Source organism: Archocentrus centrarchus, unplaced genomic scaffold (genome assembly GCF_007364275.1).
Source record: "Archocentrus centrarchus isolate MPI-CPG fArcCen1 unplaced genomic scaffold, fArcCen1 scaffold_32_ctg1, whole genome shotgun sequence".
NCBI classification, from domain to species: Eukaryota; Metazoa; Chordata; class Actinopteri; order Cichliformes; family Cichlidae; genus Archocentrus; species Archocentrus centrarchus.
The window spans coordinates 422,452-438,032 of record NW_022060260.1 but is presented as its reverse complement, the minus strand read 5'-3'; positions in this window follow the sequence as shown (position 1 = coordinate 438,032).

The window sequence follows — 15,581 nt, the reverse complement described above, 5'->3', positions numbered from 1 at the left end:
TTGAGATAAGATGGGGTCTGATTATTCAAGACCTTGTAGGTGAGGAGAAGGATTTTAAATTCTATTCTAGATTTAACAGGGAGCCAATGAAGAGAAGCCAATATGGGAGAAATCTGCTCTCTCTTTCTAGTCCCTGTCAGTACTCTAGCTGCAGCATTTTGGATTAGCTGAAGGCTTTTCAGGGAGCTTTTAGGACAGCCTGATAATAATGAATTACAATAGTCCAGCCTAGAAGTAGAGTTTATATATACAACATGCATGATAAATCACCCTGATGAACTATAGTTCCACCTATTAAGGGAGGAGTTATAGAATTTGAAGGCCACAGGTAGGAATGACCTCCTGTGGCGCTCTGTGGTGCATTTTGGTGGGATGAGTCTTGCGCTGAATGTGCTCCTGTGTCTCATCACTGTGTCGTAGAATGGGTGGGAGGCATTGTGCATAATGGCCTGCAGCTTAGACAGCATCCGCTTCTCTAACACTGCCCTCAGCGGGTCCAGCTCCACTCCCACAACGTCACCAGACTTGGAGATCAGTTTGTTGAGTCTGTTGCTGTCTGCTGCCTTCAGCCTGCTGCCCCAGCATGCAACAGCATAGAGGATGGCACTCCCCACCAGACTCACAGAAGATCCTGAGCATAGTCCAGTAGATGTTGAAGGACCTCGAGCATCTCAAAAAATAGAGATGACTGGCCCCTCCTGTACAGAGCATCAGTGTTCTTAGCCCAGTACAGGTTATTGTCAATGTACACACCCAGATATTTGTAGTCCTCTACAAATATCTAGTGTTGAAGATTACTCTGTCAGACACACAGTGCTGCAGGCATACATACTGTGGTCTGCCAGTCAGATAGGGACACAAGGGGGGCGTCTACCTGCTCCCCTGTCAACTTATCTCCCAGAAGAGCAGGCCGAATGGTGTTGAATGCACTCAGGAAGTCAAGAAACATGACCCTCAGAGTGTTGGCTGGCTTATCCAGGTGAGCATAGACTCGTAGATTTTAGCAGGTAAGGTTAGGGCTGTCAAACACAATCACAGAATGGGCCAAAAAGAGGATTGGCATTTACTGAACATCTAAAACTGAAAATATTCTAATCAGCAATGTGAATTTGAATGGCCAGGATACAGCAACTTTTCTCTCAACATATTAAATAACATCTAAATTAATTTTTCTAATTATATTTTTCTTAAAAAATAACATCATGAAAAATTTGAATATTTCAAGCTGATGAAAATTTGCAAAATTTTCAGATAAAAACTGTGATGTGATATCAGCAAACAAGAAACAAGCTATTCAATTTCTCACTTATTCCATTTCGTTCTTACTTTCCATGAACTGACAGATTTCCTCAGGCAGCTCATCATACCTGTGTGATAAGACACATCACCAAATTCAAAAAGTATTTCAATTCAATTCAGTTTTATTTATGCAGCGTCAAATCACAACAGTAGCCTCAAGGTAAGCCTCGGTCTTTTCTGGAGGAAAAGACTTAAACTGCTGGTGACTTAAACCTTTGCCTCTGACGCGTTCTGTCTTCATGACTTTGCTGCGCAGCATTTCCTGCTGTGTGACGCAGTGATGCTCTGTCAGCTCACCTGTGCAGGTCTCCCTCTGCATCTTCTCCTGTATCTGTCCCACCAATCTGCTCTTTTCCCGCACATCGCAGGCGAGGAAAAGAGACACAGTTTACCTCGGATGTCAGCGATCAGGTGCCTCCCACCTGTTTGGAAAATCCCTGTTTTCCCCGTTTTGTTTGGCCATTTTTGGGGGTCAGGCTAGATTAAATGTCACTGTAGTGTACTGATCAATGTTTTTATCTGCTGACCACTGATCAGTGAGTCATTGGCAATGCCAGAAAACGGGTTAGTGTGCAGGTCATCACCTGTGCAGCAGCTGTTGCAGTGCATAGTGGGATTTGTTGTATAAGTGATAGGAGCGCTATTTACTGGCGGGCCATTAATAATACCCATATGAAATTATCTCACAGGCCGTATATAATTATATCACGAGCTGGATCTGGCCTTGAGTTTGACACCTGTGAGGTAGATGATGGCATCCTCAACTCTCAGGTGGGGCTGATAGGCAAACTGGAGGGGGTACAAAATAGGCTTGACAATGGGCCGGAGCTGATTCAGGACGAGCCTCTCCATGGTCTTCATTACGTAGGACGTCAGTGCCACTGGCCTGCAGTCCTTGACGTCACTGGGTCACGGCGTCTTCGGGACAGGAACAAGGCAAGACATCTTCCACATCACAGGGACCCTCTGGAGACTCAGGCTCATGTGGAAAACATGCTGCAGTACTCTACAAAGCTGAGTGGCACAGGTTTTAAGTAAGGGACTGCAGCCTTGTTTGTGTGGAGTATTTTCAGTTGTCCTCTCACCTGGGCAGCAGTGAAACTAACTGTAGAGGTGACGGGTGGGGGGGTGTGAGGTGGGCTATCACAGGAGGGGGGCAGGCTATTAGGAGGTGGAGGGTTGGGGAGTGGAGTGGAGTGCACTGCTGAGGACTGGTATCAGAGGAGTCAGGAGGACAGAGTCAGATCTGTTAAAGAACAGATTAAGGCCCTGTATACACGAGAACGTTTTCAGATGAAAACGACAAAATTTTGATGAGTTTCGGCTTCCTGTTTACAGGACAACAACGTGAAAACAATACTTTTTGGGGAACAGGCTCCAGACCGGAGCGTTTTTGAAACGTTTCCGTGTAATCGGGGGAAAATGCTACTTTTTGAATACTGGGGCACTGGCACATGCACACTATGGTTGCGGCTCCTATATCCACACTGTCAACTTATCACCTGGCATTAGGAACTGCAGCATTTTCAAAATCTTGATTTCCATGTAAATGGAGATCATTTCTGAAACATTTCTGTCTGAACGCGCTTCTTTTCAAAAATGAAAACAGCAAAACAACACTGGTAGGAAGCTAATCTTTTAAAAGTGTTTGTGTACTGGTTTGTTGTGCATAGTACTGCTTGCAGTGTGCCAATTAGTCTTAGCGAGGTGCTTAGTGCATGCGATAAGTGTCCTTGTGGGATTATATTTGTAGTGGATTGGTCTTAAGGCACCTTTTAAAGCCTCCTGTTGGTGAGATTAAGCTGATGTTCACAGGTGATTGATGCTTGCCTGATATAGTACACCACAGCAGGTATTTGTAAGTTGCTAGTGCTTCTGCTGGGTTTTCTTTGTTTATGTTTAACTTTCACAAATTCTTTTAATATAAAAAACCCTTTTATTCACTGAAACTGACCTCTTGTCCCATTTATTCTGGACTCCTGCATAACTGTATTTAGGGGTCACACCAGTAGAGTCAAGGCTTTAGTAGCCACGGAGTTTCTACACAAGCAAGTGAAAGCAAAAAACAAGAACCAGGGTCTCCTGGTAAACCAGTAAATTATGCCTCCACTCAATTTGGTGCTATATAATTAAAAATTAATTGAATTACCTGTAGATTTTATAGGCTAACAACACCTGAAAGAAAATCAGGAATCATACAACCATCATTTTACCCCCTTGAAGTAGGTTTTTTTTTTCATGGAGAAGACGGACCAAACCCTCCGTCCATCAACTTCTCAGGTTTGAATGAATCACCATTAAAAACAAGTATCCTTTACCTCTGACCTCACCCTCTGACCTCACCCTTTGAACAGGGAGCCACCATCTTTTCGAAACTGAATTTACAAAATGCCTACCATCTGGTTCATTTCAACGAAGGAGATGAGTGCAAGACTGAGTTAAATACTCATCTCAGTCACTTTTAATATGTAGTTGTGCCTTTTGGTCTCACTAATGTACCTGCAGTTTTTCAAGCTCTAGTAAATGATGTCCTTCATGATTATGTGAACTGGTTTATCTCTGTCTACCTTGAGTCTTTTCGATCATCCTTCCCATGTCTGCCACATTTTGCAGTGCCTGTTAGAAAACAAGCTTTATGTCAAAGGTAAGAACTGTGAATTTCACATTGACTGTTTCATTACTTGGCTACACTGTACACTGATCAAGGCAGACCCTGATAAAGAACAGGCAGTGGTGGATTGGCCCAAACCTGCTACCCGAAAACATTGTTAGTGTTTCCTTGGTTTCACAAGTTCTATCCTTGTTTCATCCAAAGCTACAGCAAGATTACCTTGCCATTAACCACTCTCACCGCTCCCAAGGTACCTTTCCTTTAGAATGAGTCAGCCCAGAAAACCTTCAATACTCTGAGGGAGTTTTTTGTTTCTGCTCCATCCTAATCCAAACTGATACTTCCCTGCAGTTGATCGTTGAGATGGATGCATCTGATTCAGGAGTCAGGGCTGTGTTGTCACAACAAAGCAAAGGCAAAATGCATCCTTGTGCCTTTTTCTCACCCGCAGAGTGTTGGTCAAGTTAGCCCTGGAAGAATGGAGTCATTGGCTGGAGTGTGCTGAGCAGCTGTTCGTGGTTTGGACGGATCACAAGAACTTTGCTTACCTGAAAACAGCCAAGAAACTCCAGTCTCATCAAGTCAGGTAGGTTCTGTTTTTCACAAGTTTTAACCTCTCCATAAAGTACAGACCCAGTTCTTGCAATACCAAACCTGATACCCTGTCATGACAAATCTCCAGCTCAAAGAACACCGTCATCCCTCCCCCCTCCTGCATCATCGGCTCTCTCACTTGGGAGTCTTTTGTTAAAACACTCAGGACGAACCCGACCCAGGTAATAGACCTCCTAATCACCTTTGTGTTCTTTCCAGTGTACAGTCTCCTGTCATTCACTGGGCCCATACTTCATAGATCACGGGGAGAACTTTGAAGTTCGGGGTGTCTGGAGCTCAGGAAGTAGAGGAGGTCACCTACTAATCAGAAGATTGGTGGACTGGCTGCTCTAGTCTGCATGCCAAAGTATCCTTGGGCAAGATACTGAACCCCAAGTTGCTCTCTGATGCAACCATCAGGGTGTGAATTTGTGTGAATGTTAGATAGAAAACATCTAAGCTTAGAAAGAAGTGCTTGAATGAATGTGTGTGAATGGGTGAATGAGGCATGTTGTATAAAACCCATTTGAGTGCTTAGAGTAGAAAAGTGCTATCTAAGAACCAGTCCATTTACCATTTACTTGCTGTCTTGGTAAGAATCGCACCATAACTTTCCTTCAGCTCTTGTTTTGGTGGCCTATTTTGATAAAAGATGTTGTCTGATGTACCATCTGTGCACAAAATCTTCCAGCACCCCTCCTGTGAGTCTGCCCTGGCCACTCCCTATTCCTGGATGTCTCATATCACAATGGACTTTGTGACTGGTCTGCCAGTGCCTTCTGGTAAGTTATTCTAACCAATATTTCTCTAAGTCTGCACACTTTGTTGATGTCCCTGAGCTCCTTTATGTCCTAGAGACTACCCAGTTATTGACTGACCATGTTTTTCATCTCATGGAGTACCTGAAGACACCATTTCTGACCAAGGACTACAGTTCACATCCCGTGTCTGGAAAGTGTTTTGCTCCAACTTCATTGCCTAGGTCAGTTTGTCCTTTGACCTCCATCCCCAGACTAATGGACCAACCAGGAGCAGGAGGCTCCTCCCCGGTGTGCAGTCTCCTCCAATCAATCCACCTGGAGCTCAGAATTTACCTGGATAGAGTACACCCATAACTCAGTGACATCCTCTGCTACTGGCCTCTCTTTATTTGAGGTATCCCTGGGTTATCACCTGCCACTGATTCCTCCAATCGAAGGTGAGTTCTCTGTTCCATCCGTGCAGCATCATTTTCGCCATTGTCTCTGGATCTGAAGGCCACCCATGCCACCCTGTTAAAAACTGCAGAAAGAAATAAACTTTTTGCTGACCGCCACCAAACTCCAGCATCAAGTTATATCCCAGGTCAGAATGTCTGACTGGCTACAAGAAACATTGCTAGAAAACTGAATCTAAAAAATGCTCTCCTGCTTACATTGGTCCAGAGATAGAGGCTTAACCCTGGTTAACCCTGTGTCTGTCTGAAATTGCCTCACAACATGAGGATTTATGATGTTTTTCACGTATCACAGTTGAAACAAACTCATTCCAGCCCTTTGTGCCCACCTTCCAACCTCCCCCACCTGCCTGGATTATTGATAGTGAGCTCGGTCCAGGGGATGATGGACATCAGGTGGCATGGGAGTGGTCTTCAGTACTCCGTGGACTAGAAAGGTTATGACTCTGAACAACACTCCTGGATTCCAAGGTCTGCCATGCCTAACAAATGCATAATCAGAGAGTTTAACCTCAAGCATCCTAAAAAGCTGTGTGGGTTGCTGGGAGGCTCCCATTAAGGGGAGGCATACGTTCCTCCAGTCTTCCTGTGCTGGTTTACCCAGTTCTTGCAACTCCCCTCTTTGTTTTCACTCTTCAGTGCCTCGTTAGCCTTAGCACCCAGCAATATGTAAACATGCCATGACAAACACTGCTGCAAACTTGCGAGGCAGATAATGTGGCCAATAATGTGTTCAGTTGCCTCCGAGCAGTGGCTGTTCACAACACTACAGTTTGTACACAACCTTTGTTTGTGTAGATGCATAAGTCACCCCCTCAGGCTTTCCCTGATAGCTGGTTGCAATCCGCATGGAAAAGCAGCCGGCCGTCGATCTGGACGCTAAGTTGGGCATGTTGTTGTTTAGCCATGTTTCTGTTAGGAAAAGTACCGCAGAGTTCCTCATCTCACAGGAAACACTCAGCCTCAGCCAGAGAAGGCCCAGCTTATTGTCCAGGGAACGGACGTTGGCCAGGAACAGGGAAGGGATCGGTGGTCTGTTAGCATTAGCTTCCAGCCTAACTAGCAGGCCGCCTCGCTTACCCCGCTTCTGCTTCTGCGCACACGCTTCCTCTTGCCCTTTAGCTGCTGCATTCTGCTACACCACCCCGATGTCCTCAGGAGCTGCAGTCTGCCCAGCATAGCTCTGAGTTGGAGAGGCACGTTGCTGTTTTTGTGGCTGAACCTTCCCTCATTGGCTGTACATTATCCGTGTAAGGCAGGCGAGGTCGGTCTCAGGACCGGCTGGAAAAAATTTTGTTGGCTGGAAAAACGTTTTTGTCAGGCTTAACACTGGGAGCTCAAGAAGCCGCTGCACAGCTGCATGCCGCCATAACACTTAACATGTTTTGCAAATGCAAAAAAAGTGGTCCTACATATTGTTTAATATGTGCATTGAAGGACATATCCTGGTCAAAAATTGCTCCAAGATTCCTCACAGTGTTCTTCAAGGTAATGCCATCCAGAGTAAGTATCTGGTTAGCCAGCATGTTTCTAAGGTTTGTAGGGCGAGTACAATAACCTGAGTTTTATATGAATTTAGAAGCAGGAAATTACTGCTGTTGTCTGTAGCTTCTCAAAACAGTCACCAGTACACTGTACATTCTGTATGATGACAAACAAAAGCATTCTATTCTGTTCTATTCTATTCTATTTCAATAACCAGAGTTTGTTCCTTGGTGGGTGTGTCACAGAGTGGGGAAAATTAATTAGAGATGTGAACAGGTTGGTGGTCTACTTGGGACATCTGTCTAAGGCTACACTTCCTCCTCACTGTCACCCAGACAGCCTGATTTAAAGGCTGCTCGGGACAATCTGCTGAGGAAGAGCTAACAGTGGTCCGCACGGACTACAGGGACTACCTACAGGATTTTCTAGGGTGCGGAGTTGAGTCTCCAATTCAATGAGCCTGGCCTCCAAAGCTACAAACAGGCTACATTTATTCCAGGTGTCGTTATTACTAAAGGAGGAAAAGGAGTAACTAAACATCTGGACGCGTGTGGGAGGGGCACCTAAAGAAGCTACGTTTTTAGTGCCTCAGCTAAGAGCTAAGCTAACAGCTATACTAAGGTAGCTAACCCCTAAAAACACAATAAGTGAATACTATGAATATAATTTACAAGTAATTCAGAGAGTATGCTTTGCATAAAGCACCTAAAAATTGCGCTATGAAACAAGTCCTTATCTAAATATTTATAATAAATCAAGTTACACAGATTAAGTTACAAAAAACACCGCTGTGTGTAGTATCAGGAACAGAAAGGGATACAATAACTACAGTGAGAGCCAACACCAACTGAGAGTGTCCCTTTGAGCTCAGGGACATTTATAGAACTGGACTGAATAATTTGTTCTATAATTGAAAATTTACTTCCTCTGAGCTGATGTGTGCCGAAAATAATCTGAGGTCATGTGACTTATGAATGCCTGAATCCTTTGTGGGGTTTGATTAAGTTTCACTTCTAAAATGAAATCAAAATTCTTCAAGCACCTACCGTTTACAGTCTGAGTCACAGTTAGAAGATCAGTATCTAACCATCAGCAGGTACGGATCACCTGTTCCCGTAGACGTGGCAGTCAATAAGAACGTGACGTGTTGCACTCTGACAGGATTTCCACTTGCATGCTCGCCACCAATGCCGTTGCACTCAAACACGACTCGCTGTCACCTAAGAAGACACTTGATGCATATTATCATAATCGTGAGATTACATGTGTATTTCAGATTTTACCACTTCAAGTGTGAGGCATGTGTGACATGGTTAAACACACACACACACACAGTAAATTTGAGGCTTTGTGTCTCTTTGGTCCCTCTGAGCCGATTCGCTGCCCCACCAAGGTAATCTTCATCATCATCTTCATCACTAAGCTGGATCAGAATCATCCATCCTGATGAAGAAGAGGCAGCCCTCCTGTGGCACTCACGCACACACAGACACACACACGATGGCTCTCCGAAAATCCGCTGCACCATCAAAGGCGCCGCCTGTCTGTCAGTCATGTGATTACGGGCTGAGTGACAGCGGACGGGTGACACTAAGCGGCCGACTGAATGCACCTCCGTCAGGCCTGGCAGGCTGGCATGACACTGGGGGCCGGGCCGCGTCCCTCAAGCACAGGATTAGCCTCAGCAGCTGCCGTCTGAACGCCACTGTGCTCTCACTCTCTCTCTCACACACACACACACACACACACACACACTGTAAAAACACACACGTATGAACATGTTTGAATACACAAAGCTGTGAACTCGTCTCCATAAAAATGACATCAGTTTCTCCACATTTCACCTCCTCAACAGAAACTCATTTTTACTCTCTTTTTATGCTTTATTAATAATTAAATATATCATTATGTTATTTGAAATTATCACCAATTATTGTGAAATTAAAGTCTTCTCTTTGTAAACATTGTAGACATTTTTTTAAAAAAGATACAAATTTTATTTTTCTTTTCATCTGATTTAACAGAATCTGTTTTATTTTCCTTTATGACCAAATAACTCTTCCTACATTCACATAACCTCACACTGCACGAAAAGAAGCATATTCGTCCCCGTATACTGACGCGGGCACTGCTAGTAAACGGCAGCTTTCGTCAGCTTACGGGGCAGCGCATTTGTGTTCACCTGAGTTGGATATGCTCATTTACGTACCACCAGAAGCAGCGGGGGGTAAAGGTACGGGGGAGCCGGCAGGCGTTAACGACTACTTTACATATGAAAAGCAGCGCTGCAAGCCGAAGCAGCAGAAACAGACCAACATGGCTTCTCTGTCATTGGATGAAAAAAACAGCTTTTATTGGATTCAGAGTTGTGCAGGAACTGCTTCCTATAAGATGAAACCAAATAAAAATAAGAAACCAAATCACAATACGTCTGTCAGCTTACTGTGACCATTCCTCCACTCTTAGTATTTTTGTTTTACAAACGACCAAGTCTTACCGCAGTTTTCGGATCGTGCTGCCGTCTTTTCTTTGTTAGAGTCCAGAGCATCGAGTCACTACACAATAGACGCCATCTTGTCTTTTAGTTGCTCTAGTAGAAACTTGAGTAACTGAGGAGATAACCCACTCATTGCAGCCAGCAGTGTCTTCTCGTCTGCAGCGGGGCTGGTTGAAGCTGGCCGGTAGAGAGGCCCGCTTTCACGAGGAGCTTCTGGGGTGTTGAAAATATAGACGACCTCCATTGTTGTACCAGGAAAGCAGCGTAGACAAAGAACGCCATTCAGTTTGAACGAAAGAGAACGACCGCACCGATTTTCTTTGGTCTTGCAGCCCTTCAGGGTGATCCCGCACATGATCTGTATTGTCCAATCACAGGCGAGGAAGCTGCCACACGGAATTCAATTCATTTCATTTCAACTCAATTAAATTTTATTTATATAGCGCCAAATCACAACCAACAGTCGCCTCAAGGCGCTTTGTATTGTGGGTAAAGACCCTACAATAATACAGAGAAAACCCAACAGTCAAAATGACCTCCAATAAAGGCTGTTTCTTCTTCTTCTTCTTCTTCCTGTGAGCAGGAAGACACACATCCACTGTCTGTTTAAGCAGGACAACTGAGAAGGTGACTGTTGTACTGCCGCTCTGCACAGTGGTTGAGATCTAGATGTAGTATGGGGCAGTGCCCCAAGAAATGAGGGGAGTCTTCATTTAAGTCTTTAAAATATCAAACTTTGTAAATGACTTCATGCTTTTTGTCTGGCATAATTTTCAAATATTAAAGATTTTCTGTGAATTGTTTTATTGTAAAAGTCTTATTCCAAAACCCGTTGCATTAAAATTAAAAAAAAAAAAAAATTTTAACATTTTACTTTTTTCTTTTTTTTTTTTTTTACATTTTTCTCATGAAGGTTTTGCTGATATCTCTTATGTACATCCATGTATAGCAAAATAAAAGTTTATCTGTTTTCTTATTCCATCTGCCTTGGTAGTCTTTAATGTCATTAATGCATGTGAACATTCACTGAACGTTTATGGCAGCGTTCATGGGATGTTGTCTGAATGTTCAATGCTAGCTGGGAAGCCACTGCACAGGAGAGGATGATGGTGTGACAGACTTTTAGTTACAGTGAATTAGACTGAAAACTGAGTTTGCTTTTCAATGAAAATAATGCTTGTAGTGTCACCAACATCAAGTTATAGCCTTTGTTTATCTCCCTCAGTCCACTAAAGTTCAGGGTTCACAAAAAACACCATGACAAAGGCTCACAGACAGAAGCTCACAGACAGAAGCTCACAGACAGAAGCTCACAGACAGAAGCTCACAGCCTTATTGGAAAAAGGGACAAAAGCTGAAAACGTCCAAAAGTATATTTCTAACTAGATAATAGTAATATATAAAATAGAATGACTTCTTCTGAGTTTAGTCTTGTTTGAATGTTTTGCTGTATAATAATTTATGTGTAGTCACATTGTAATGGAAAAAGGCTTAAAAGATGATAATGTAAATTTGATTATACATATCTCAAAATAAAAATATGTTGGTTACAACTGTCTGTGTAGATTCTCAGTTATCCAGGTCATAGTAGTCTCTGGAGCTTGAAAAAGGCGACTGGACTTCTTTTTGTTTCTTGAAGACGTTTCACCTCTCATCCGAAAGGCTTCTTCAGTTCTCAACCAAATGGTGGAGAGACCCAGGTATTTAAACCCCTGTGGGCGTTGGTTACAACTGTTGGGAGGGGTAGACCACTGGTGAGTACTTGATTTGCATTTGTATGACTCACAGAAACCTCCTTTACATATGAGAGCCTGCCCTAGACCTGAGGAGAGGGGGGGGAGCTGAGGGAGCACTGACACAGAGAGTCCACGGCAGTTTCCCTACAGTTTACTGTTCTGGCCAAAGCCTCCTGCTGAGAGCCCTAAAGCTCAAGGCGCGCGTCAGTATTACATACAAGAAACTGTCGAAAACCCCACTTTTCATGCAGTGACAGGTTGTTGTAAAAAAAGAAAAAGAGAGAGAGAGAGATCATTTAATATTTGTATGATGCTGTCATGGCCTTCAGCTGCTCCATAGTCTGTTACACATGCACAGCTGATCTTGTTAACAAGGCTTTTGCAACTGAGCTTCAAGGAATACTTCCATGGAAATTCCAGAAACTTGGGGAAAAAAATGCTGAAATAAACAGATTTGGTGATCCAGCACACGTTATTCCTGCAAGAAGTCTGTCTGCCACAAAATAAAAAGATCTTATCTCTGCTTTCAAATTTCTCACCTTTGTGTTGTCTGCATGTCATTAATGGAGCTGATTAAGGTTTAATGTGTCCACGGCGAGCCATCATCAGGCCTCATTTCACCTCCCAGTGAGATGGACCGAAACAACACAGCATGGACCTCCCCCCACATTAATATACACCATCACACCTCTCCTACTTTTACCCCACCCCCCATCCCGCTGTAACCCCTCTCACCTGGCAAACTGCACACCTTCAGCTTACTCAGCAGAGTCAAATGCCAGCCTCGTCCTCCTCTTCTGCTCCCGTGCGCTCACATTCACGCCTCACCTGCCTCCTGGAAATGGGATTGTCTGGGAATCTCTGCCGATCCTCGACAGGATAATTGAAAACTGGACTGCAAGGACAAACATGAGGAAGACAAATGCCACATGTTCTTCTGCAACTCTGCTTATTCACACACTGCCTGTTGATTTAAAAATTAGATCCATGTGTTTTAGGAGGTGTGTACATCCTTATAAAAAGTCATGTGCATGTCTAAATACTGAATGGTGTTTCCTGTGGATCAACATGTCTGACAATGGGACACATGGGAAACGTCTAAAAATGCTTTCATTTACTGACTGTCTCCAATGAAGCAAAGAGTAAAAAACCTCTACAGATAAACAGGAATGAATGTATGAAGCTAAAACAGCATTTTGTGAAAACATTGCAGCTAAAACTGCTGTTGCTAACTCAATTCAATTCAATTCATTTTTATTTATTTAGCACCAAATCACAACAAACAGTCGCCTCAAGGTGCTTTAGATTGTGGGTAAAGACCCTACAATAATACAGAGAAAACCCAACAGGCTCTGCCTCCCATTCTACTCTTAAGTATCCTAGGAACCACAAGTAAGCCAGCAGTCTGAGAGCGAAGTGCTCTGTTGGGGTGATATGGTACTAAGCTGGGGTGGCCGTGGCTCAGAAGGTAGAGCAGGTCACCTACTAATTGGAAGGTTGGCAGCTTGACTCCTGGCTACTCTGGGATGCATGCCAAAGTATCCTTGGGCAAGATAATGAAACCCAAGTTGCTCTCCAGTGCAAGCTTTGGAGTATGAAATGAAGTAAGCACTTAGCTACACTACTCATGGAAGTGATTGTGTGAATGGGTGAATGCAAATCTGTTGTATAAGCGCTTTGAGCGCTCAGAGTAGGAAAATGCTATATAAGAACTAGTCCATTTACTATGAGGTCTTTAAGGTAAGATGGGGCCTGATTATTCAAGACCAGTGTTAATTTTGACAGCAAATGTTGATTTAATTTTAGTCAGCGAATTATGGTAAGAATATAGTCGACTAAATCTACAGTCGATTTAGTCGACTAAAATATAAAGGGTGTAAAATGTAAATGCTTTTTCTTCAGTTCCCTTGAATTAGTCATTATACACACTTATACAAAATTAAACATTTATTCAAAGTTATGGAATATTATTAATAATATAAACATTAGTGTTTCACCTGCTTTCCACACACCTGATCATTAACACCACCTTACTGAGATAATCCGAGCGTTTTACAGCAGGACGCTCTGAAAGGTACAGGGCAGTGTTCAGGACTAAGATTATAAAGGCTAATCCACCGCGGTGTGGAGATTTTCTCTGAACACAAACTGGGAAAAACACTTTACCCTGCATGACATTAAAATGCTGACCTTTGCATGGAGATCTGGGTGACTGGTTTGCAGATGTCGTTTAAGATTTGTCGTGTTTTTACCCGAGATAGTCGCCCCACATGGTTTACACATCGTTTAGTTTGTCACAGTATCAAAGGACAAATGTGTCCATACATCGGCTCTTCTCTTTCTCCCTGCTGACATTGTTTACATCACTTAATTCTATCAGAAGGACCAATCACAGGCTAGTTTGATCTTCCCGGGTTTAGAGCAAATTTGTGCAACTGTACATTTGATTGGATGTTTTCCTAACATGTTCCGCCCTGTCACAAAATTAAATCAGTTCTGATCGGATGTCGTCCCCGCCAAACATTTTCATCTCATTTTCATTCGTTGACGAAAGTGTCAGTTAATTTCGTCATCGTTTTTATCCTTTTAGGTCATTTTTATTTAGTTATCGTCATTATCGTTCTCGTTATTGTCATGAAAAAAAGGTTTGTTGAAGAAACTATGGCGAAAATATTTCGTCAACAAAAGTAACACTGTTCAAGACCTTGTATGTGAGGGGAGGGATGTTAAATTTTATTCTGGATTTAACAGGGAGCCAATGAAGAGGAGACAGCCTAGAAGTAATAAATGCATGAATTAGCTTTTCAGCATCAGTCTGAGAAAGGATGTTTCTAATTTTAGAAATATTGCACAAATGCAAAAAAGCAGTCCTACATATTTGTTTATGTGCATTGAAGGACATATTGCATGCAGTGCTTTCTAATAATACTGCCTAAGGGAAGCATGTATAATGTAAATAAAATTGGTCCTAGCACAGAACCCTGGGAACTCCATAATTCACCTGTTAACTGGCAGCGGCCCAGCCACCCAAGCATCATGGCATCACATTAACACTGCAGTTCACCCTTACGATGCTTTTATGACAGACTAGACCCTCCGAATTGGATTGACGCCTCATTTGGCCAATCATGTTATATTTTCAGAGACAATAATAACCAGACAGTGTCATGTGACTTCTCTGGACATGCCTCAAATTTCTCCCAATCGTTCTGATTGGTCAATCTGATCCAAATTCTAAAACCACTGATTTATAACCAATAAAATTCCTGACACCTGCACTCTAAAAGGTAATACCTATTCTTACTTAAATAATGTTTGTGTGCTTTGCTTAAGTCTCACTATCCTGTTGATTTAACTCGAGTAATGTGAGTAATGTACATGTTTAGCCTGGGAAAGGTACAAGACTAAGTTATAGTGTGTAAACTGGACTTGAGTATTTTTGTTACTGGAGTGAATGCTTGAGTTCAGCAGTGCACATGCGCAGTAAGAAGTGCGGGAAGCTTCCAAAAACCCTCTAGACTCGTACATTGGAAGAAGCAGGTCTTCTCTAAAGGTGAGCTGTTCATCTTCAATATATTTTCATGTTTCATGTATGACTTTATTATTCATTGTTACAGGCTAGTTTTTCATGATGATGCATAGAAGTATTTGCAAATTAATGCTAAAATGTTAGCATGGGCTTATGGGGTCACCATTAGCTAAAACTACCATGTATTTTACTCTAGAGCCTTTAATGTTTTTTTTCATGATAAGAGCTCTGAACATTAATTACCTATACTTCAAATGCAGCACGTTAGCATGCTTGCATGCGTAAACTAGGCCTGCTAACATTCATTTAGCCTTAATTAGTTTCATGCGGTCAACCTGTGATGCCACTCCCTCCCTCCCCATTCGGTTCACGGCTGTAATGGAGGAAGGTGAGTTTCTCACAGAGCTCCTTTTAATTTACTACCTGAAATTTGTTGTAGAGAATGAAATGTTGTAAAATCTTTCAACTAACACGTTGATAAGATGTTCGTTTTGGTTTCTATACATAGTTCGGCACAGAATGGAATGTTCTGTCGAGCGTTAGCCCTTACTGTTGTAGAATGTGTGTGAACTAGCCGACTCTACTTCTCCTACTTGTAGTAAATGTCGTGAAAA